At 36.4% G+C, this 25,801-nt stretch overlaps 1 long non-coding RNA gene across 1 annotated transcript; it reads left to right on the forward strand.

Moving 5' to 3' along the window:
• Nucleotides 1-907: 907 nt before the first annotated feature.
• LOC135154987 (uncharacterized) lies at nt 908-9,013 on the forward strand. The gene is made up of 2 exons (XR_010294348.1): nt 908-1,057; nt 3,830-9,013. It is a non-coding gene; the product is annotated as an uncharacterized LOC135154987 (long non-coding RNA).
• Nucleotides 9,014-25,801: the final 16,788 nt, after the last annotated feature.

The following is a 25,801-nucleotide window of genomic DNA, read 5'->3' on the forward strand; positions in this document are numbered from 1 at the left end:
GGTTTTGCTTGTATTGTTTGAATTTTATAGAAAATGATTACTTCGTATTGCGTAAAGTGGCTACAAGACCAAACAGTTTTAAATCATTTCACTTGGAGAAAGATGGGATTAGATATAATGGGATAAGACCAAACAGGCATTTGTATAGCCCAGATTGGACTTTGATGTATAACATGGAGGCTCTCTTTCCCAAAGATAATATAGAGGGCCTCCTGATTACCAATTCCTTACCCAGTGCCAATCCACTCGTCTGGGCCCCGTCGTACAAAGAATTGCGATTGATCTGATCAACCACAACTAAGGATGGCCAGCAACGTCAACATCTAAGATGCATGTTTTGTTCAAAATTTATTTTCTAGATATGATGTTTTATCATACATTCATTGTTCTCGTGAAGATTCAGTGTGATTCTCTTTGTTTACGAAGGAGATCGTGCAAATTTCCTGTAGAAAAAAAATTATGGTATGGATGGATTTCCATACAGTTGAGGTTGTTTGGATCAATCATAACTCGTTGTAAGACAGGTACCAGGGCCCCGTCTTACAAAGAGTTGCGATTGATCCGATCACTCCAACTATGGACGTCAGCAAAGTCAACATCTACATGTATTATGCATGTTTGTTCAAAATATTTTCTAGCTATGATGTATATTCATGCATTCATCGTTGTCTTGAAAATTCACTGTGCTTATCTTTGTTTTAATACAAAGGACATTGTGCACATTTCCTGTAGAAAACATGACACTGATGGCTTTCCCTAGAGTTACGATTGATTGGATCAATCATAACTCTTTGTAAGACAGGGCCCGGTCTCCCATCTGCCTCAAATGTGGATAAGAGATGGATTTAAACATTTAACATCATATGAATATCTGATTATCATGCAATTATCCTTTTCTTGTTTGTGTAGTATTATAAAAGCCTTGGTCTCAGCGATGAAGAGGTTGCTATAAGAATGAAGGATTGTTCAAGGCATAGGGGTCACTACAGTCCACCCAGCACCCCTGATCACTTCTGGTCCGTAGACTTCCCTGATACTCCAACATGCGTAGAAAGAGGTATGTAGAAAGAGTTTTATCAAGTTTGATACTGGGTTGGCGGTTTCCCCAGGAAATTTAGGTATTTCACGCCCAGGTGGGAAAACTTGTAAATGCTGGGAAGTGGGGGGGGGGGGGGGGGTCTTGGTCTAGTGGTTACAACTCTCGTCTTTCAATCAGAGGGACGTGGGTTCGAATCCCAGCCATGGCATGTTTTCCTTCAGCAAGAAATTTACCCACGTTGTGCTGCACTCAACCCAGGTGAGGTGCATGGGTTCCTGGCAGGATTAATTCCTTGAATGGACCAAGCGCCTTTAGCAGCTGGAGCTAAAGCTGGGCTAATACTAGTGCGCCATTAAATAGGCAACTAGATAATTGGCGCCTCATAAATGCTATACATGTAGGGAGGTACAGGGAAATGCTAGAATATACTTCAGAAACACCTGGCAAAACCTGAAATATTCAAGAAGTATTTTTCATATTATTTCACTGCATTTCCAATTATTTTGTGATATACGTTTTGTTATATACATTTAACTACTTTTCAAAATCAATGTTTATATTATATTCAACAATTAACTTTCACTTTAATTAAGTTTCAATTCAATTCAATTTCTCCTTGTTTACAATTATCCAATTGCAATTATTAATGCATCAAGGATTATAATTACCTTTGCGATTATTAATTAATTTACATTTTAATCATACTATTTTGATCATATTAGATATATCTATTCCACAATATTTGCGCTTATTAACTATTATTCATTTCAATGCTATGTATTCCATTTTTGTCTCACCTGCATAGCAGAGTGAGACTATAGGCGCCGCTTTTCCGATGACGGCGGCGGCGTCAACACCAAATCTTAACCTAAGGTTAAGTGTTTGAAATGACAGCATAACTTAGAAAGTATATGGACCTAGTTCATAAAACTTGGCCATAAGGTTAATCAAGTATTACTGAAAATTCTGCCTGAGTTCCAGGTCACATGACCAAGGTCAAAGGTCATTTAGGGTCAATGAACTTAGACCATGTTGGGGGAATCAACATCAAAATCTTAACCTAAGGTTAAGTTTTTGAAATGTCATCATAACTTAGAAAATATATGGACCTAGTTCATGAAACTTGGCCATAAGGTTAATCATGTATTACTTGAGTTTCATGTCACATGACCAAGGTCAAAGGTCATTTAGGGTCAATGAACTTTGGCCAAATTGGAGGTATCTGTTGAATTACCATCATAACTTTGAAAGTTTATGGATCTGATTCATTAAACTTGGACATAATAGTAATCAAGTATCGCTGAACATCCTGTGCAAGTTTCAGGTCACATGATTAAGGTCAAAGGTCATTTAGGGTCAATGAACATAGGCCAAATTGGGGGTATTTGTTGAATTACCATCATAACTTTGAAAGTCTATTGGTCTAGTTCATAAAACTTGGACATAAGAACTTGGACATAAGAGTAATCAAGTATCACTGAACATCCTGTGCGAATTTCAGGTCACATGACCAATGTCAAAGGTCAATGAACTTACTTTGGCCATAATGGGGTATCTGTTGAATTACCATCATAACTTTAAAAATTTATGGATCTGATGAAACTAGGCCATAAGAGTAATCAAGTATCTTTGAACATCCCGTCCGAGTTTCAGGTCACATGACCAAGGTTGAAGGTCATTTAAGGTCAATGAACTTTGGCCATGTTGGAGGTATTTGTTGAATTACCTTCATATCTCTGTAAGTGTATAGGTCTAGTTCATAAAATGTGGACATAAGAGTAACCAAGTATCACTGAACATCTTGTGCGAGTTTCAGGTCACATGACCAAAGTCAAAGGTCATTTAAGGTCATTGAACTTTGGCCATTTTAGAGGTAATTATTAGATTGTTGTCATAACTTTCTAAGTTTATAGATATAGTGTATAAAATGTGGATATAGGGGTAATCAAATATCACTGACAACTTTAAGGTCACATGATCAAGGTCAAATGTCAATGAACGTAGTATTGTATCATTATATGAATAGTGTTTTTTGAATAATTATTTTATAGAAGTTTTCAAAATCAGCACTGCTGCTATATTGAATCGCGTGATGCAGGTGAGACAGCATTGGAATCATATTTCAACTGTCTCATTCCTAAATTTTAAACTATTCCCTTCATCCCAAGTTCATGAATTTCAAACTGATCATTTACAGACTTTAATTAAGTCCTGTAATCTTGAAAGAGGTTTCAATTGTACCATGGTGCATTACCAAAGGACTATGCAGTGTTTTGTACGTAATAACGCTTATTTCATCGTGTACGCTAAGAACAATCCAATTAAATGTGCATTTTTGGCAATGGGTACTAAAAGGGAAATGCGATAATACAAGACATCTGCATAAACCATGGTTTTGTACCATAATAATAATAATAATAGCAGGGCCCGCTGGGAGAACAGTTATCAGAACTGAACACTGCCAAAACACCAGTGTTGATTTAACACCAGCCCGGAATCTACATATGTCCACACCAGAGAAGTGTTAAACTACACCAGTTTGGTTTTGGTCTAACACCAGATTAAGTGTTTATACAACACCAATTAGTATTAAAACAGCATGGGTTTGATTCCAAACTGGTGTTGTTTCAATACTTCTCTGGTGTGGACATATACATAGATTCCGGGCTGGTGTTAAATCAACACCGGAGTTTTTGCCGGGGTAAACATACATATATTGTTACCATGGTAAATTAAAAAAACTCTCTTGAGAATATGGGCCAAAGACTTTCCTTTTTTTTTTTAAACCAGGTTATTTCAAGGTGGCTCCGGAAGAACAACAACCAAAGAGAACCAGAAGGAACAGGTATCTTAACAAACCTAATTTAGAAAAGAACAAGTCAGCGGAAGGAGGATCCACTTGATTCCAGGTTATATTCAGATTTACAGCATCGTGTAGTACAGTAGTAGTAGTTAATCCAAAGTTTTAAATCCGGTTTTGTCCCTGTGAACGAGGATGGCCCGATTCACCTCACACTCGCAGCAATCGCCCTCACCCCCTTCACTCCATTGACCCGATTCAGTACACCCTCCATCCTCAGCCCAACCCTCCTCCACTTGCCTCTGTGTCCCAGTGGATTGGTCTTTGCACTTTAAGAAACAGAGGCTCGTTGGTTCAAATCCCAGTCATGGCATAATTTCCTTTGAGCAGCAAGATAATGATCCACATTGTCCTTCACTCACCAAGGTGAGGTGAATGGGAACCGACCATGATTATCTCTTTGACTGCACAGTGCTGAAAACAGCAGCTCGAGCTGATCCCAGGGTAGTCATAAAAGTGCACCTCAGAATAGATTATATCTAGATAGGTGGTACGATATATACGTCTGTTGCTATTATAATTTACATCAATAATTAGATGTATCTACCTGATTTTGTAGTTGATCTGATTAACTTGCAGCCCGAATATTTTTGTTTTTTAAACAAGTTCACACCTAGTTACCAATAATGCATATAGCATTTTCATTTATTTGAAAGCAGGATAAGCGAGCACTGTAGATTAAATGCCTTGCTCACGGGCATAGGTGCTGTGGCCGGGGATCGAACCCTGGACTTTTTCATGTATAGCCAAAGCGAATTGTTGACGCCATTGATCATTCTCATTTTTGAATCACATGCCTTGGAAGAATCATGGCACTCAGGACAGCTAAATACACTTCCCAAATTGGGTTTAATATTATGCGCATTTGGTTATTTTTCTTTATTTCAAATTACCTTACCTCTTTTACTGTTTGTAATTTAGGTATTAGGTTTCTTTTACCTTGTACCAGGCCTGCCTTGTACGTGGCATATGAAAGCTAGATTGTAGTTGTTTTTTATGTTCTCCTTTGAGTAGTCCCATATTCTGAGACAGTGTTGGCTTAGTGCAGTCAATTACTTTTCCCCCTGCTCTTCTCCCCGGATCTCGGGGCGCAGCTCTCGCTTGTAGTGTCTTTGACTCGCACCCTTGCTTTTGACTGGAAGTGTTTGATTCTCCATCTGGAAAAGGCGCTATAGGAATATGAATTATTATTATGAATATTATTCATCTCCCTGCAACTCCACCCATTTCCACTACCTTCTTTCACCTGCCTTCTCTCCCCTCCCCTTCCCCTCTCCCGTGTCCCCTCCCCCTGTACCTTCTTCTCTTCATTCTGCCTCATGAGTGTATCAGCATAGACAATAAAAATCAATTTTATAAGACCTCTAAAATGGAATATCATGAATGAAAGCATTTTCATTATAACCATGAACCATGGTCAAAACATTGGCTTTTATTCACATATACTAATCCAGCGAAGCAACCTACTAAGTTTATTGTTTATTTTAATGAAAATCAATGCTTCGTCCATGATTCAGTGGTATAATGAAAATAAAATCTAATGCTTCTATTCATGAAATTCCAAGACAGATGCGTTATAAAATTGATTTTTTTTTTTGGGGGGGGGGGTCAATTTTATTCCATTATTCTCTCATCACAAACTGTATATAAATTGAAATTTTTAATTCAAGTGAATTAAGTCAGTTTCTTTTGAAATTTTTTCACATATTCTTTGCACTATTGACCAAAAGGAGTTTATTTTATCAGTCATTCTTTTACCATGGGTATCATGACTTTTATTTTCTAAAGAAATAATACTAAAGTGGTCTGGGAATGAGTAGAGCAAGATCAATAAAGATATGATCAGAATCGCCATCAAATTGTGTTTGAATAGTTGACATCTGCAGGTTGAAGCCGATTCCCACCATTTTGTTCTAGTCTGTAAGCTCAGACCCATATTTCATGCTTTGACAAATAGTAGGATATTTTTGATATTGTCAAAATTATGCAATATTGAATATTCAATAATTGTTTTATGATTAAAAATGTTGATATATTACAGTAACATGATATGCAAAAAAATATTGTTGATTATAAAAAATAATCACTATTTATTGACCACAAATGCTGAACACACTTTTGTATTGTTTTAAGGACGTTCCACAGTTAAAGTGAAATCCATGTCATTTTCACCAAACTTTGCACATAGATACTTTAGAACCTTAATATTCGAAATATGCAAAAATTAACATAGGTCCATGTGCTTGATTTTTTGCTATAGAGCTTAAAAGTTCACCCAAATTGATGTTCTTAAGAATTGCGCATTCAAAAGAATTTGGCATTTTTAGACCGCCCAAGATTACTACAATGAGTTTAAACCTCCATTACTCATTCAAAATACATGAAAAAGTCATCAAATTTCGCAAGAGAGTTAATAATTGTATCGTTAGAATGGAGAATCTATTAATAGTGCTATTTGTTTGCAATTTTAAGTTTAACAGCACTGTCAGTTCTTTAAAATGGCGTAAAAGATAACAAAATCCCAATCTGAAAAATGTAAAATTTCAGTAACAAACTACAAACGTACAATAAATGCTGCACTTTATTCAAAATCCATGTCATTTTCACCAAAATTTGCAGAGTTGTAGAGGAAGGTATACCTAAGAGGTACAAACATTAAAAAATAGGGGTTCATGTGCTTGTTTTTAAACTATCAGCATTTTTATTAGAGCAAATGTGCTTGTTAAAACACCAAAAATGGGCCAAATGCTTAGTATCTATGTGAAGAAAAAATCAAAACCACTCTACCATTTATTCAAACTCGGGCTAATATTCGTGATTCTTGGCAGCACTGCAGAGTAAAGTATTTTGAAATTGTAGAGAATATTTTTTTTAATGGTCCATGGAATAATTCAATTTTTTAGCTTCATGAAATAACGCATCGGATCTGCAGTTAAAGTGCAGAAGATGAGAAAAATCAGCTCATACCCGCAGCTAATTAATACCTGTTCATCCATTGTGACGTCAGCGCGCAGAGTGTAAACTATGCGCAGATCATAATGCGCACAAATATAACTGTGGAACGTCCTTAAACCAAATCAGAACTTTTTATATTGGTACCCAAATGCTTGCTTTTCATGGACAGGCATTGATGAAAGCCAGCCTTTTCTTTGTCCCTTCCCTGCTCTCACAGAATTGCAGTTATTAATGAATGCACATGATAACTTTTCAGACTTGGCAATATTTTGCTGGCGATGATTGCAAACATTGAAATCAAATATGAACCAGCACTAGTACCATGTCTAGGTACCTTAATATGTGTTGAATAAGAGAAGCAGCCAAAGTACATATACCCATGTAGTCTCACTACTTCAGACTCTATTATGCACATAGTGAAAATGGGAGTTCTGTACAGGCACGGAGACAGGGGGGGGGGCACAGGGGGCATGTGCCCCCCTTTTGAGAATCTCTTTAGGTGTGCCCCCTCTTTTGAAATTAGAGACTTTTTTTTTTTTGGCTTGTCAATTTTTTTCGGTATGAAATATCCTTCAATTGTCTTCATTTGTTGTTGAAAACCTTTTTTGGGGGGTTTGTCAAAATTTTCCTCCAAGAAATTTGCCCCCCCCCCCCCTTTTGGAAAATCCTGGATCCGCCCCTGGTTCTATATGCATGCAAACTACTGTACCTTTGATATTCCTCCTACATATAACAATGATCAATCTTTAAATCACCTAATATGAACAGTCTTTCAGCATATTTTTTTCTGAGGGTAGATGTATCATCAGATAAAAAGTTTATACATTGCATGTAGACAAAATGATTGTTCTCAAGAAGACTTGCATGCTGTGACAAAATATTATAAAGCAACATTTTATTCAAATTTTAGAAATACATGTACTATGCATATTTTTTTACTTTTATATATATGTTCCTCAAATTACATATCTTTGAATTCACTCTAAGAGTTGATTGCAAAGATAATAAATTAATGTATGTTTGATTTAAATGAATGAATTCATAGTGTCTTGTGAATATTTGAGGTGTTATTTTGGGTATCGTTATATATATGTGGAATTATCGGACCAGTATGATCCTTGGATGGATTAAAAACTTATGTTTTTTTAATATGAAACAGTGAATGAAATATTGTTCACCTGAAATTTGCCTCATTTCATCTCATGATGGAGCGGTAGATAGACAGATAGAAAGATACATACATACACACACCCTCACACACACAAATGTAGACGTGTTGTCCATCAGTTGACAAGTCTTCTGACATTAGGGTTCACATTCCACCTCAGCATTTGCATCCTCTGACAAGGCATTTATCTACGTTTGCCACTTCCTACCCAGGTGTAGTAAATGGCTGTAGTTATAATGTGCAATGCTAAGGCTAAGGAACATTTGTATTATATATTTTGCATATCATTATCATTATTATAGGTACTGTAGGTATATATATATATAATGCTTGATAATATTCAACTGATATATTTAACAGTGGAGTAGACTCTGGTCTATTTATTTCTTATGCATGTGAATAGTATACACGGACCACTGTTCGTGACTAACATTACTTACAGTAGGTGTTGGTTATTAAAAGCTTGGCTGTGGGATTGCATGTCTAAAATAAATAAAAATTAAACAATTGAACTCTATAAACCCAGCCTTACTACTGAAATACTATTCTGTCAAGAGCCAAGACTCTTGAAAATGTTAAGAGTAAGTTTCAAAGTACTTTGTTTATTACAAGATAACCTTCAAAATGGATCATATTCGAGGGTTGGGGTGGGGTCTGTTTTAGCAAATAAATGTTTGTCAATAATTTGTTATTTTTCTGTCAGTGATTTTCACCGACAAATGTCATTAGCTACAATAAATCCTTGAATCCGAATGGCTGTAAGTGAAAATCACATATGACATTGTTCATGGAATGTTTCCCCAAATGTAAAGAAATGAGGTCATGAAAATAACAATTTCTTTGACCTCTGTTAAGATCTGGATGTCTCACATTGATGATGCTGTTTTAAGTTATTAACGAGATTATATGAAATATGAGAGATATTTAAAATATAGCACTTAGTTATAATGTGAAAAGAAACGAAAATAAATTTATAGATGTGCAGGTAGTATATATAGCATGTTAGTGTAATGTTTTCGCCGAGTGTGATGCGCGAGAAGTCACGCAAGTTCAGTATCGAAAATGTGATTGTGCCATCACGTGGGTTATAGCGTCTGACGGTCGGACAATCGCGTAACCCGACCATTTCGAGAAAAGGTACCCTAAATTCCCGAAAGGTCAGGTCCAGTTTAACACCCGACCCTTTGTATATTTGGTTTATAATTTTCACAAAACATCGGGTAAATTGTACCAAACTTTGATATATTTGATAATTTTCACAAACGGTCGGATAATCTTGCGAACACGACCTTTCGGGAATTTAGGGGAGACATTTCTTTGATTTTTTTTAAGTGCACACCTATTCAGCAATAATGCATATGGCATTTTCATGCATTTGAATGTAGGATAAAAGAGTATTGTGAATTTACTGTTTTGCTCACAAGCATAAGTTCCGCGGCCGGGGATCGAACCCCAGAGTATCCATGTATAGCCAGGCGCCTTAGACCACTCGGCCACGGCACCTCCCTAATGGTTTGGTTTACGTGAAAGCTCGAACCGACGCGATAACTCGATGTCATGGCACAGGCCGATAAATGGGGGTGTTGAAGAAACAGAGGGGGGGGGGGGGTGCAGGGTTGTGGTATGGGAGAACATGCATACGAATAGACAGTAAAGAGGGAGAGGGGGGAGAGCAAAAAGAGCGGTGAATTGCAGAGAAGAGAAAGAGAGGGGGAGGGATTTTTTTGTACTTTTTTGTGGGGGATCCTATGGTTAGATTTTAAAGATTCAACACTCTTATTCTTTGATGAATTTTCATCAAACCTTATACATATATATATATATATTATATATATATATATATATATATATATATCGACTATTATCGTCAGGTTGACCTTCCCCATGTAGAATTTATTCTATATTTTTTTACCCTAAAATATTTTTTTTTCCAAAATCTGGACGCTGTTTTTCTAACTGGGGCCGGCTTCCAGTATTTCTAACTAAAGTGAATTCTTGCACTGACGTATCGCAGACCTCGTACGCATCCGGTTCTTTAATAGCGTATTTTCGCACTCACTCCGCGGACGCTCATTGGAACGTTGAGAATCTATTGGAAATACGCGTCAAAACACAGATTAGAGGTTTATGTCGAAAGCTGGTGGACCGGGACAGTACATGTCTTAAGTTTCGGACCGGACGAAAATGTGCAAATATGTCGTTTATTTCGAGTCTAGGGCGGCACTGCTGTTTCGATTCGTCGATTTTTGACAAAGGCTACTTTGTTATGATGGGCCTTTCTACCCTTTTCTACTATCGAACATTCGGTATATTTACATCCTCATTACGTAACATTACAAAGCTATACTCATGCACGTGACACGATCTCCACGTGCGACAACGGTTGCCGGTAGCAGACATAAAAATCAAGACCGTTTGTGTTTGCCAGTATTTGCGTAATCAAATCCCGTCGAAAGTTAAGGATGGGACTGAAATAAACGCATCAAGGTGTAATTTAACCATGAAATTTTAGCACGTGAACTATTGATGAACTGTTGATAAGTAATAATAATAATATTCCGCATTTATATAGCGCTTAATACATCGGAACGACGTCTCTAAGCGCTTTACAGACATATTAAAGACATATAAGGTTCACTTGAATCTGGGTTGGGATTGGTCAGTGGCTCACGCGAATTTAAAAAGAAAATGAATCCTAATAGAGTGAAATAGCCTGAAAGATAGGCCTATTGATGGCCAACGAATGAATCGTTAAGATCATATTTGTGAAAAATCAGACCCCCCCCCCCCAAAAAAAAAAAAAAAAAAATCAAAAATCGAGCTTTAACAGTTGAATTCATAAGGGATAAACGTAATGGCTAATTTAAGCATTAAAAATTCAAAATCATATAGGCTACATCATTATATAAAAAAGCTGATCTTTCGTCGCGTATGGACAAGAAATAAGAAAATAACGTAAACATGTGAACTAAAGATAGACTAATCAAAGTAAAACCTTTGAATATTTTTGATGAGGAAGTAAACAAAAAATCAGAGTACGTAGAATCTATATAGACCTCTATATTATTGTCGTATTATACATGGCATAAACAATATGAATTGAGTTTTGATATTGTCTAATCACCAAGCAGTGTCGGGCATAGACATGCTTACTGCCATTTTCAGATTTCAAGTGTACTTTTGAAATAACAAATGTTATGTGGATTATATCATGTCAGATGTTAATGTTGGTTTCTTATTATTTGTCCAGATGCAACGCAACCGGAAAGCTTGTCAGAGGCTTACCGACATAGCAACAAGAGTAAGTATGCGAAAATTTGACCGTACGCGGTATTTTTTCGGAGGCGGGGGGCAGGAATATGTGAAAATGATCGAAACATAATTATGAGCGACAGAATTGTACGGGAGTTTTACGTGATTTTGAATTTGTACTGATGCAAATGGATGTTTGTTGAAAAATTGCACCTCCGTCCCCGCTGCGTAGATCTGTAATTCAAACTACGTTTTATTTATTTATTTTTTACCTCATTCGTGATTCACATTATTACAAAGTAAAATGCATAAATGCTAACTACTTTCCATTGAAAAACAATTCGGTGAGATTGAATCACTTAAAAAAAATTTGGCCTGTATTCTGAAGTCGGGTTTAACTTTGACCATGCATGGTCTAACTTTGTGCTAAAATTACCGGAAGACAAAAATGTCAACAATTTGTTTACATTGCATGTTTCTTATGTTTGATGTGCTCTTCCCCAGTTCTTTAATGGTGAAGAGTTTATCTTATGAATGATTTGAGAGCCAATTAGCTGATACATTGAGCCTCTACAGTTGAAGATCACTCCCGATTGGCTATCTATAGTTAGACCACACCTTTAAGCTAGAGTTTGAATTAAACCAGTCTTCAGAACCAGTCGAAATTAACATGATATTTGCATGAAAAACTCAATTAAAACACCTGATTCCCTTAGGAGGCGGACATCATATTGCCACTTTGCGTGAAAGCCTTTGACCAACCCGCAACCCGCCAATCTCCCATTAAACGCAAGACTGGAAAAGACATGTAAGTTTTCATCAACATGCGAAGTATAACATTGATATCTTAATTGTCTACCGTTAAATTTATTGCGAAGTGCTGGTTTCCAGGGGTGTCAAGCCACCTTGGCATGTTTGAAACTGGTCAAAGCATTCGTTTCGGATCGACCATTGTCAAAGCAATACATCAATAAAAGGTCTTTGATCATGCTGATCATTCAAACAAGATTTTGGTTTCTGCGAATTGTATTCTTCATTCGGGACAGAGCTTGCGATTGAGGAAGCTTTTCGCATATGTACATTCATAGCTAAGGTTTCTGATAATAACTGTTTCGATTGATCAAGACCGGTTACGATTCTGGCACTATATCAAGATTCCGAACCCCGTCATCGCAATAGGCCGGACTAAAGTTTTTGTTTGACCAACACCAAGTCTTCCAGTGGACTCTGAAGCGGGCATGGGATATTAACATTCAACGAATAATTCATCACTCTAACGCGAGAAGGTCTACTCTTAATATTTAACCAGCGACATTCATGTGTGTCCTCCGATGTTCAATATATATCAATTCATTGCATTCTCTCACTCATTCCATTAAGCGAAAGAGGTCAAGTGAGTCAGACTACGAAATGTAACTGAGCTATTCACTTCTTCATGCTTCAGTACATTTGTTGAAAGAATCAAATCTGGGCGGATCAAAGGTAATTTCTTTCTCTCAATTATATCGAGTACATATTTTGTTGTGTTTTGCCTAATATTGAAAAAAAAAAATCAGAGCGCCGTACACGCCGGGTATACACCGGTTCAGATATACATTTGGAAGAGAGATTTGTCGGGTATGCTTTTAAGAAGATTCCTGATATTTGGACAGTGTTATAAATTTGAACGTTATGTGAAGGACAGCAGTATCATTCCTCAACAGTGATAAGAACAATAATAACTAAAACACGGAGTTTTGTTTATTCCAGCCGGTCGGGTTGTGTCTGGTGCAATTAAATATATATAATTTGGTACAAAGTTTGTGCTGTTTCGGAAAGCAACAATGACAGGAACATCTGAAACGACGCCCAAACATATTGAGCATGTCCATACCGTTGATGAGAGGTTGGATGAATCCAGGGATAGATCTCTTCAATCCCTTCCGCGGGAAGGAGAGGAAAATTCAGGTAAGAAATCATTTTCTCTGTTTTTTATTTTCTTCATCCGCCGCCCCCATCCCCGGTAGAAGGCCCGAGTAGAAGGAATGTTCTGCAGGAATATAGTCAATCGATACGTATCGGATCAAATCGATCCGAAATATATATATTCTTAAATGTGGTGACCATTATACAGGGTGGATTTAGCGCACGATTCAATTCAATTCATTTATTTCCTCTTTCAATCTTTTTACATTTACAATGATAGTTCAATATACATATTTACAAAATATAACATTTGAATCAATTTGTGTAATACAATAATACCATGAAATCGAAAGGGAATGAGACCAACTAAAAAGCAGAGCTTGTAGGGGATTATTGCTTTTTTTTGGGGGGGGGGGGGGTGAAGGGCGTTGGGAGGGGAGTGGCTTGGATTAAAAACGTGTTTTATTCAAATATATATAGGCCTATATACAAAATGTGTTTAGAGTTTTGAGAGTGTTTAAACATGTGACTAAAGACAGTGGTAGTGTAATTGACGTTTCCTCAGATAAAATAATGGCGCTATACAAATGATTTTCATCATCATCACCATCATCATCATCATCACCACCATCATCATCGTCATCATCACCATCATTATCATCATCACCATCATCATCACCACCACCATCATCATCACCACCATCATCACCCCCACCATCATCATCACCACCACCATCATCACCATCATCACCATCATCACCATCATCATCATCATCATCACCCATCATCATCATCATCATCACCACCATCATCATCATCACCACCATCATCATCACCACCATCATCATCGTCGTCACCATCATCATCATCATCACCACCATCATCATCATCACCATCATCACCATCATCATCATCACCACCATCATCATCACGATCATCGTCATCATCATCGTCACCATCATCATCATCATCATCACCACCATCATCATCACCACCATCATCATCACGATCATCGTCATCATCATCGTCACCATCATCATCATCATCATCACCACCACCATCATCATTATCATCATCACTGTTATCATCACCACCACCAATGTCACCTTGCTTATATATTTGTTCTTATGGTTTTGAACCCTGTAGCACGTTAATAGATCTGGGGCCCATATACCATCATATTTTGTCTTTTGTCAATTTGGACCCACATGTTTTGAATTGACACACTCTACCCTCTGAAAATACATTATTTTCATCAATACCTTGCAGTGCATGTGTGCTGTTATTTTAATGGAATATGAATATCTACCTATAGGATTTGTTTTCCCAATCCATTAACCTTGAATAACACTCCATTTAGTTTTAACAATCAAACACCTGTAGATATAGGTCATATGTGATTACAATATGTATTTCCTTATATAATATCATTCATGGAAATATATTTAATGTTGTTTATTAAACGTGTTTTTCTTATCTGTAAGTTTGCCGTGGTCATGGTCATTCTTTAGGAGAATGGCAAATATTATTCTATACTCCTTGTAATGGACTTTATCACACAGGCATACAGATGGGGTCTTTGGGGGGGAAATGGACGCCCAAAGTTTTTAAGACTAGGAAAATGGAGGAAAAAATCAAAAGAAAATGAAATTTTTAAAGTGTTAAATAATTATGATAGCATGTTCTGAACATTTATCTCAAAAATTATCCCCCAAAATAGATCTTTGTATCAAAATGGTCAATTTTTTGCTCGCTCGCTTTGCTAGCTCGCATCCCTTTTTAAATTTTGTGTGACCCCCTCAAAATGTTTACCTCCTTGTGCTTCTGCTTTATTATGTTGCTCTGCATACCATATTTGGAAATCCATTGAATCCATTCATGGCCCTTATTAAATTTTTCCCTTCGAGATCGTACTTTCTCGGATCAGGTATACCGTCCCGTTTGTGACGTACAAATACGCGCTAGCACTTCTCGGAAGAGGTTGAAACTTGACTTTATATACCATTCATATGGTACAGATTAAATTTCATAACAATGTCAGCCTTTCATTCTAAATCCGGACACGGTATATCAAGGATCGTTTAAAGATCAAAGAGCCAGAAGTTTTCCTGTTTTCACCTTTCTGCCACAACTAAACTTATATAATAATAATGCCACATATAGTGTACATTGGGTAATAAAGCGCAAATGTATGTCTACTGACTCCATTGCCGTACAGGGTGGGGTCTGGGGGCCATACCCCTACCCCTTCCCCAAGCTCCACGATCAAGAGAGAAAAATGTCAGAAAAAGAATGAAAGGGAAAGGGGTAAGATGTGATTTTTTCCGAATTAATACTATGTCACAATCTATCAGAAGATGATATTTTTTTCTAAGAAAATCAAAAATTTTGCTACGCTCCCTTTTTTTAAAAGAAATTTTGTTACAGACGCATGTTATGCCCTGTTTTTTTTTTTTTTTTTTTTTTTGGGGGGGGGATGTGGCCCATTACGCCGCTGTCGCCCTCTCAGATCTTTGTTGACCAACGTGTAAGTTTAAATACAACCATAGCAACTGTTGGTTCAACAAAATTACGTGTCAAACAAATGTTTTGTTTTTTGTTTTTTAGGTTCATACTTTAGCCGTTAGCAGTAACCATTCTGTTGAGACTGAATGTGAAAACTGTGGAATAAAGATGATCATTTAGTACCCTAATAACATATAGGTTGAATCATGGAAGTAGCTCCATAATTCAATCATTCCTGCGGAGTGAGTTGCATGTCAGTGAATGATAATGCTCCATGCACCCCTGTTGACATGCTCTGAACGGGTTATGAATGTTCTCTCTGAATCATATCTCTCCCTTCGACTTTCGAAATGAAATGTCGGAATTGCAAATTGATTTTTAAAATGTATAATATCCTTTCACATATGATTTAGTTTGCATTGTCAGTTCCTCTTTTCGCAAATTGAGGAGTGTGAATATGTATTGAGCAAGCCATAACTCAATCCATGTCATAGCCAATTCGATTTTGTTTCTATGTAAACACTGATACTTAACATAATGAATCTCATTTTGTATAGCAAATGAAACTGTACTTGGCATTTTTGTTTACATTGAAATAAGTTCATTTTGATTGAAACGATCTATTGTTTACAATGAATGCATTCAAGGTCTGCTCATGAATTTAGACAGAATAGTCAGGAATGATATTCCCTGCCAGAGGCGATGCTATAGGGGACACCAGACAGGAGCTACGGCTTGTAGACAAGTGGAGGGGGGGGGGGGGCAGGATGCAAGAAAACCTTTTTTTTTTAATGGAAGATTCGGTCGTTTAAAGGAGCGTATTAATAGGAATGGATTATTTTATTTTTCACTCTCACTTTGTCAGGACAAAGCAGTCAGGAAATGTATCTGTTAAGATGGGGCTTAAATATGTAATAACCATATTTTTTGAGTGAGAAAAAAAGGAAGAATGAATCTTTTGCCTTGCCTCCTATCAAGAGAAATTGTGACGGTTCCATGTCAAGACATTTGCTCCGACGACAACCGTTCCGCTGTTAATTCCACACACTACGGAATTACCAACTTCTACCCATGATTTAACACCATACCATAGCCTAATACATGGCCGTCCTTAACCCGTAACACAACACCGCGTATTGCAACCCTAAACTTAACCCTATCTATCTTAACGAAATAAATCCTCGCCAGAACAAATGTCGTGTCACCATACGGTGACCACCTGGCCCTATATAGCTTGCCATACACGTTGATTTTGTGAGATTTCGGTCCGTGTAGAGGGTGGGTCAGTGGGCGAGACGACCCTCTCATTATAGGATGCTCTACAAAATTATAAATTCAAGGAGGAAGGGCACGCCCCCCCCCCCGTTATCTCGAAATCGTCCCCCATGGTCCTCCTATTCCTCAATCATATTCAGTTATTTCGGTAGTGAACTATTAAAACCACGCATCTGCTTCAAAAATGAACAAAATAACCAGCAGGCTAAGTATACCATACCTCTATAAGCTTGCCAAGATAAATTACAAGTGCCACATTATAATGCTACACTCGCGTCTAAATGGCTACTTTGGTGCATATAATATGATAAAAAAAACCTTCCGTGAAATATAATATAAAATGAGCCAAGCCCTTCAACTGCAATTTGTATAAATATGAATCGTGGAACGGTGAAATTTCATCAAAATTGAATGTAAAATAAGAAAATTATGACACTTATAAAGATTGTCTTAACTCAACAAATAAAAGAGGGGGGGGGGGGATTTTTCACAAGATTGGTGATATACAATCTTTTCTACACTCACTATTCCTTTTGTATTAGTTTTAATCACATTCACTTTTTGTGTGCATTAATATTGGTTTGAATGCTATTTTGGCACGATTGTAGGCCTATTCCTATTTCTTAATTTTTGCTGCATGCACTTCCAGTCAGAGACCTGGCCACGATGGTTTACATAATATATAGTAAAAAAAAAACAAAATAGCACGTTGTTTAAGCCTGTCACTCTAACAAGTTGTTTAAACTTGTTTGTATAATTGTTTAAACTTTTTAAACAACTTAAAAAAAAAAGTTTAAACAGTTAGTTGTTCGAGTGACGGGCTTAAACAACGTGCTTAAAATGTTAACGTTTTTACAGTGTATTGCATTATTACTAGGGGTGCTGGGCTTGGTCACATCACCCTCAGAAACAATATTTGATCCTCCATGGCCACACTGCAAAGACTCTGGTGTTGATTTAACACCAGCCCGGAATCTATATATGTCCACACCAGAGAAGTGTTAAACAACACCAATTTCGTTTTGGTATAACACCAGATAGGTATTTATACAACACCAATTAGTATCAAAACAGCATCGGTTTGATTCCAAACTGGTGTTGTTTCAATATTTCTCTGGTGTGGACATATATAGATTCCGGGCTGGTGTTAAATCAACACCTGAGTTTTTGCAGTGCAGGTCCATGCAACTCCTGCAACAAAGTTATAGAATGAATATACTTTGCGTGCATCTAAAAAAAAAATACGGCAGGTCAGGATTTTTATGATTCTCTTTTATGTGACCATGACCCAGCTGAATTTGAATCGCATGAATGCATTACACTTCTTATTACTCGCTTGTAACAAAGAGCAGAACGATTGTTAGGTTGTGTACAAAAAAAAAATAAAAGAAAAAAATAAATCACAAATAGATCACAATTAAGGTTGCCGATTCCTGGGAATTCGACCCAGTTTAAAAGTGTAAATTTGGACCATGATGACCATGGTTTTTTTTCAGATTTTATGTAAATTTAACATGGGCGTGTTCGGTGTCTATATTTTCACTTGTTGAAATTGATCGTAAATCTTTGATTGTATGGCTGTAATTTATTGATACGTAGTATTAAGTTCGATCATACATAGAGTTGAGGCCAGAAGTTTACATACACCCAGAAAATGCCAAACATCATTAAATTTACTGTATCTTATAAAATATTTGTGCTATCATGACGAATTTGATATCAAACACAGGGACGGATCCATTTTTGCCAAGGGGGGGGGGGGATTTTTACCCATATTTTCCCCGATCGCCGCTAGAAGTTGAACATTGTTTGTTTCTTTGAAGGGTTAGTCTTCTTAGCTTTATTCTTATGAATTATTATAATCTCATAAGCCCTATGTATAGTGCGAACGCGAAGCGCGAGCTTAAACTTTTGGAAATTTTATGTATTTTGTCCTGAAAATTGAAAATTCTTGGCAATGTTTGTGATCTTGAACAAGATGCATATGTAACTAAATAATTACTGTGATCGTGGAGCGCGAGCAAAATTTGTTTAATATACGTTCTTTCCTGATCGAAAAGGGACCTGTTTAGGACAGTTAGCCATGAAGACGATACATATTTAAACAATCAAATATTGCGAGCATGACGAGGGAGTTGAAAATTTTTGAAATTGCAACCTAAAAAAATGACATTCTAAGCACTTTTTGTAATCATGAAGAGGATAGGTAATATAACTAAACAATGCGAGCGCGAAGCGCTAGCTTGAAATAAAAAATGAGATTTGTAGACCTAAAAATGGGACACTATTCATGTTTTGTGAATAAAGAAAAGGATGGGTGATTAGTTGTCTTCCTACATTAGTAATGCGAGCGCGAAGCACGAGCAGAAAGCATTGATATTCTGATCTGTAACTGGATAATTTAAACACGTTTTACATAAAAAAAGCTACGTATCTCAATAAACATGCGCGTGTTTTATTTCTATTTTATTATTTGCTCCGCCAATAGGAGGGGCCCGGGCCCGTTGGTCCCCTGGATCCGCTTATGCGGATCACATTGCTTTGTTATCTGGAGATTTAGGTGTCATTTCCCCCCAAATCTTCATATTTTAAACAAATTGAAAAAAAAAATATCTGTGCTAGTTACTTCTTAACACAAACATTTCAGATTACACTTTTTTGTTTAGTGGTGACATATCATGAGAGAAAATATATATAATAGATTTAACATTTATATATTTCTGTGAAACGATGTTTGAAAATATAATAACAAACATTAGAATATATTTGGCACGAATATAATTTTTTTTTCAAAGAAAATTCCACCTGAAATATACTTTAATCCCAACGTCATCCCAATCATGTGAAAGAGCTTAATATACGCTCTTTCATTTGATAACAAATTCGTCATGGTATATAATTCTGAAGATATAGTAAATTTTACGATGTTTGGCAAGCGAATAAATTTCACTGAATTCCATGGGTGTATGTAAACTTTTGGCCTCAACTGTATATTTATCATACTTATGTAATAATTTGAAATCTTAATGATCTCAACAGTTTCCATTTTCTTTGAGTTCATGAAGACTAAAGCTTAATTGTGATATTTCAGCAAATCAATTGCATGAATGCAAAAATCACTTTAAACAGAATGAATAATTATTCTTTATTGTTATTTGTCTTCCCGATATATGTTTCTGGATATATGTTTTAAGTTTAGTAAATAGCACAAACTAACAATTCAAACCAAACCAAAAAAAAACAGAAACGAAAAAAAAAACTGTTGCTTTGCTGAACAATAGGTTTAACATGTATCTTGTTGTATTTATAGATTATATTCCATCGCAAAATGTCCAGTTTTTACGCGAAAGATATGTTAAAGATCATTATATTAGAAAGGCGTCATTCAACTTCATGATCTTCGAACAAAATATACAAAAGACAAAATATTTGTCCGGAAAATAAGAACAAGACATCAATATGAATTATTAGCTGCCTGGCCCGGAGCCCTCAACGCCCAGTCATCTTATTCCACTTCAAAATTTTATTGAATTCGCATTGTTTTTTGTTGTTATATATAGTCTTATTGCGCATTTAGAAAAGCAAGTTGAATTTTCCCTTTAAATTTGGACAATGTTTTTTTCGGAACCTTCAAATCCTCGTCATCGGATAGTCCGATTCGGCTCCTACAATAAATGTCAAACGATTCCCTCAAAAAGATAAGCATAAAATCTGTTAAGGGCTACTGGATCAGGAACCATCTGATAACATTTCTTCTGTCGGTGAATCAATACTCGAATTTCATCTGAAAATATGAAAGATTCACGCCCTCAGGGAAAAGGGTTGCAGCAGATCCATCAATCGACTTCTGCAAATTGCGTGACGTTCGTATCGGCTATGATTTTTATTTTGTAACCATTCTAAAGAAACATTATGATCACAAAAGGTCTATACGTTTACTGGATTTGGGACAATATTTCTGCATTTTTATACCGTCTTTCTTTGATTTCCTTCCATCTCCTACAATGGATGTATGGGTTTTTTGCCAGCCATTTTGAAAGGAAGTCGAATGAAATTGGTTAGGCATAATTGTAGGCATCGATATCTTGCATCCAAGAAATCATTCGAAACTTCATCAAACCTTAATGGACCAATCTATTCCATATCCGTTCGTATCATTATTCAATATTTGATTGTGTATAGTGTTTTATTTAACATTTACTTTTTATTTCTGTTGCTAGTCATGACATTGAAACTAACTTTATATTTAACTGTACAGTGTCATTTATATTTATGGTTAAATCTGTTTCAAAATCTCAGGCGTGTTTATGAGACTAAAGGAGAGATGCACTTAAAGGGAACGTTCATCCTGAAGAAAAGTTTGTTGTAAAAATAGCAACAACAAAAAATAATGAAAAAATATTGTTGAAGGTTTGAGGAAAATCCATTAAAGAATAAGAAAGTTATTAGAATTTTAAATTTTGGATTTTTGACGTCATACACGAGCAGCTGCCCCATAATTATGTTATGTAATATAAAATGCATAAATAAAAACAAACAAATAATGGTTTTTGACCTTTTTTGTTTTCTGTTTAGGAACGAGTGTGAAATGATTTGTCTATTGATATACTGAAGGTACAGTAAAAACCATTTTCAATTTTCTGAGAAAATGAAATTTCATTGATTTTATTTTTACCATTCGCTATGGAGGAATGCTGCTCGCATGTCACTTCACAAATCATATGATTAAAATTCTAATAACTTTTTATATCTCTGATGGATTTTTCTCAAACCTTCGGCAATGTTTTTTAGTATTTTTCTGCTATTTTTACAATAAACTTTTTGTCAGGGCGAACTCCCCCCAGAAGTGTTTTCGGGCTTACTTGTTCTCGGGATCGCGCGTTCACTCGGATTGGTGTACTGTCGGCAAATAACCCCCCCCCCCGGCAAATTGAGTCTAGAAGAAGACTATTTTCAACGGCAGTTTATAATCACTCGCGTCGCGTTCTGGTTCGTAATCACTCGCGTTTTGAATTTTTGGCGATTTTTTTTATTTCGGTGCGATTTTTTTTTAACGGTGTCTTCAATGGGACAGACATGCAGGGAAATTTGAGTTTCGTTTTAAGCCGGCAATTAAGTGCCTTAAAATAAAATGTACTCGACTACTGTTCTAACTAAGTACCAAGAATAGAAAACAAGCTTGATCCGCCCCAGACAGCTGGCAGCAGTCTGTTTCGAGGAGTTCTTTTCAAACATTTTATTTTTTTTTAATTTCTCTGTATTTGGTGATTGTACAACTCATCCCCCATCTGTATGCTTTGTACTGTTTCTAGTGGAAAGTCCCCCAAAGTACATGTATTTCATACCTTGAATTTAATGTAACTTGCCTGAATGCGATAAGCTTTGTTATTAACGTGTGTGCTCTCAGATTTTAACAAAAGTTATAAGATATTTAAAAAAAATGTTTTCAAGAAATCATTAAATTTCTTTAATGATGAATATCTAGTCTTGTTTATCCATTGCAATGTTCATATGTGTGATATGATAGGTGGTTTACTTTTGCCAGTAACTACTTGCAGTAGGCTGGATACATAAACATAAATAAAACATTGTGATCAACAACAAATATACACTTGTAAATACATAACAATACAAATTACAATACAGTGTAGATTTCTTGTCCTTGATAACCCCCAAATTTTTTCATATTTTTCACCCTGCAACGTCCTGCAAGATTAATGAAAATCCATTTTACCATTTTTAAATTTTGTTCAGTGCACCATCATTATATATAAAAAAAAAACTAATTTTGTTGGTCCCTCGGACTTCTTTATAACCAGAGTGCACTTTACCCCCCCTCCTACTTCTCTTTCTTCTCAGTCTTCTTTTTATTCCCATTATTATGTCATCTTATTCTTCTCCCTGTTCTTCTACTTCTCAATTTCTTCCCTTTCTCCTTATTGTTCATCTCCCTTCTCACTTCTTCCTTCTCTCTTCTCAGTCTTCCCCTTATTTTATCTTCTCTTTCTCTTCTTCTACATCCTCCCCTCAATTTTCTCTTTTTAGTTTCATTTTTACCCCCTTATGTCCTCCATCTTCTTTTTTCTTCTTCTACTTCTCCTCCTCCTTCCTTCTTGCTTTTCTTCTTCAGCACTTTTTTCCTCCCTGATTTTTACGTTAGTGTAGAATAATTCACAAAGAAAGGGAGAAGCAAATAAATAGTGATATTATGAAATTGTAGCACCTCACTATGCTTTATAAAGAATACCACAGACTTCAGGAAAATCCTCCAAAGGCAAAGCTAAATCGAGAGTAGCCTTTCCTCCTTTTTCTTCTTTATTCCTTTTCTCCTTTCTTTCTCCTTTTTTCCTTGCTTCTTTCTTTCTGTCTGTCTTTTTTTTTCTTTCTCTTTTCTCCCTCTTTCCCTTCCTTTCTCCCCCCCCTCTCTCTTTTTTTAGGGGGAGCCCCCCCCCCGCTTCCGCCGCCTATGGCTCTAAGATTTAAGATGTGGAATGTGATTATGTTAAAACAGTAGTCAAAATTTGCTTGTTATCTTAAAACAGTGGTCGAGAACGTTTTATTTAAGGCACTTACCAGCTTAAAATAAAACGAAACTCGAATTTCAATTTCATTTTATTTTTCCAGTACGTTTGTCCCATTGAAGACACCGTTAGAAAAAAAATCGCACCGAAAAAAAAAAAATCGCCAAAAATAAAAAACGCGTGTGATTACCAACCCGACGCGAGTGATTACGAACGCGAGTGAATATAATAAGCCTTTTCAACGGTATGAAAGAAGAATTATTACATTGACCCTTGGCCTAATTACCGTCAATTACAAGGTGTCGGACCCTGATATTGACCATAATTTATCATCAAATCATCTGGTCAGATCATCATCTTGAAGGGAAGTCGGATCATTGATTGATATATGTAGGAAAGCTGCTCGCATAAATTATGACGTCACAAATCAAGTGATTAAAATTCTAATAACTTTTTTATCCTTTGTTGGATTTTTCTCAAACCTTTGACAATATCTTTTATCATTTTCCAGCTATTTTTACAATAAAATTTTTGTCAGGGTGAGCTTCCCTTTGCATGCTTAATTGAAAAGAATAGGGCTACCTTGAACTTTTTTGTCCATATAAAAATTACCTGCCTTGAAGGTATCTGGGACTTGTGTAGGCCTAATGTTTTTTTTTTTCTGATTGCTAATTGTCGACTGGATTTGTCCGCTTGAGGCACTTTAGCGATGAAGCAGTGGCATACAGATTGGAGGGGGGGGGGGGGGGGGGGCTTGGGGCGTTTTTTCATGAAACACAGTTGGTATGTAATAACAATAATAATAATGTTTTATTTACCCAGGGTAGCCACTTCAGGTAGGAAACTGCTCTACCAGCGGGCCCTGCATAACATAATGTTATTATTACCCTTCTCCAATCTAAATGATGAGCGCCTAGGAAGAAGGCAGAATGCCCCATTTTTGGTCCCAGTCTTTGGTATGACTCGGTCAGGGATTGAACCCATGACCTCCTGTTCATGAGGCGGACGCTCTACCACTGAGCCACCATGCCCTGTATGCACATGAGGAGACTGATGACGTCACTCGCTCACATTTTCTGTTATCTGAAATACGAAATATTCAAATTTTCTTCTCATTGTCACGTGAAACAAAAATTTATTCTTCCCTAAATATGTGGAATTACCACCGTGACTGTGTAAGCACTTAATTGTCAAATCGGTAAAACTTGAAATATTGTATAATTCAAACAATAAAAAAACAAAAGAAATAGTTAGAGTAAGGGACACCATCGACCTTCTCATTTGCATGTCAGTGAGTTGTGCATTATAACAGAGCTCTTTTTGTGAAAAATAAGCGAAACTTTAGAGTCATAACTTATTTATTTCACACCCGATTTTGATGAATTTTCAGCGTTATGCTCGATTCATTTTTCTCTAATGATTCAGATCAAGATTTTTTCTGGGTTGGACTTGACCTTTAACGTATTTCCGGGTAATCGGGTCGCCGAGTTATATGAATCAGTGTATGATGATGAAAGAATGTAATGATGACGATGTAACAACAAAAGCAATATCAATGATAAACAAAATTCTAAGAATACTGATATTTGTGATAATGATAATAACATGACAATGATGAAGTCAACAAGAAATGATGAATGCTGTTAGTAATAAAAGTGATAATACTAATTATAGCCATTAGAAAGAAGCAAGTTCAAAGGGAAAAAACATCAGAGGGGAAGAAAAGGAAAACTGAACACAGCAAAAACTGTGGTGTTAACCGGTGTACATAGAGTACCGCAGTTATTTTACACCGGTGTTAAATTGATAGTGTTATTTTAACACATATACGTGTTATTACAACACCTTCGGTTGTTACATTTACACTCTTTGATATTATGTTCAATCTCTAGGGTATAATTAATATTTTAACACCTCATGGTGTGGTCCTCTATTAACCCAACTAATGTGAGTTTTAACACCACAGGTTTTACAGTGAAGGAAAAAACCATTCCATCGCTGGTCAGCTTCCTATGTTTTTTGTTCGAAGTGATAGATGATAATAATAATAATAAACAGTTCTTATATAGCGCATATCACGATTATGAATAATGTCTCTATGCGCTTCCAAAGGACTTGGATATTATTACCCCAGCTGTAGCTTGGCAGCCGTAATTACTAAGATTACAGCGCACACGCATTTCAAGGAATACATTCCTGCCAGGTACCCATTCACCTCACCTGGGTTGAGTGCAGCACAATGTGGATAAATTTATGAAATTACGCCATGGCTGGGATTCGAACCCACAACCCTCTGTTTCAAAGTCCGGAGACTAATCCAC

This window comes from Lytechinus pictus, chromosome 1, assembly GCF_037042905.1.
Source record: "Lytechinus pictus isolate F3 Inbred chromosome 1, Lp3.0, whole genome shotgun sequence".
Classification (NCBI taxonomy): domain Eukaryota; kingdom Metazoa; phylum Echinodermata; class Echinoidea; order Temnopleuroida; family Toxopneustidae; genus Lytechinus; species Lytechinus pictus.